We start from the raw sequence: 252 nt of genomic DNA on the forward strand, positions 1-252 counted from the left end.
GAAAGGGGAGTAGGAAGGAGTGAGTGCTTTGATGGGTACCAGTTTTCTTTTGTGGTGATAAAAATGTTCTGAAACTAGATAGCAGTGATGGATGCACAGCCTTGTGAATACACGAAAAGCCACTGAATTGTACACTTGAAAATAACTAAGTCCTCCTGGGTTCCCTTACCCTCCTGCTCTCCATCCGGGTGCCACTTCTCAATAAAGTCTCTGGCTTTGTCAGCAAAAAAAAAAAAAAAAAAAAAGAGAGAA

Source organism: Bison bison, unplaced genomic scaffold, assembly GCF_000754665.1.
Source record: "Bison bison bison isolate TAMUID 2011002044 unplaced genomic scaffold, Bison_UMD1.0 scf7180017864144, whole genome shotgun sequence".
NCBI lineage: Eukaryota > Metazoa > Chordata > Mammalia > Artiodactyla > Bovidae > Bison > Bison bison.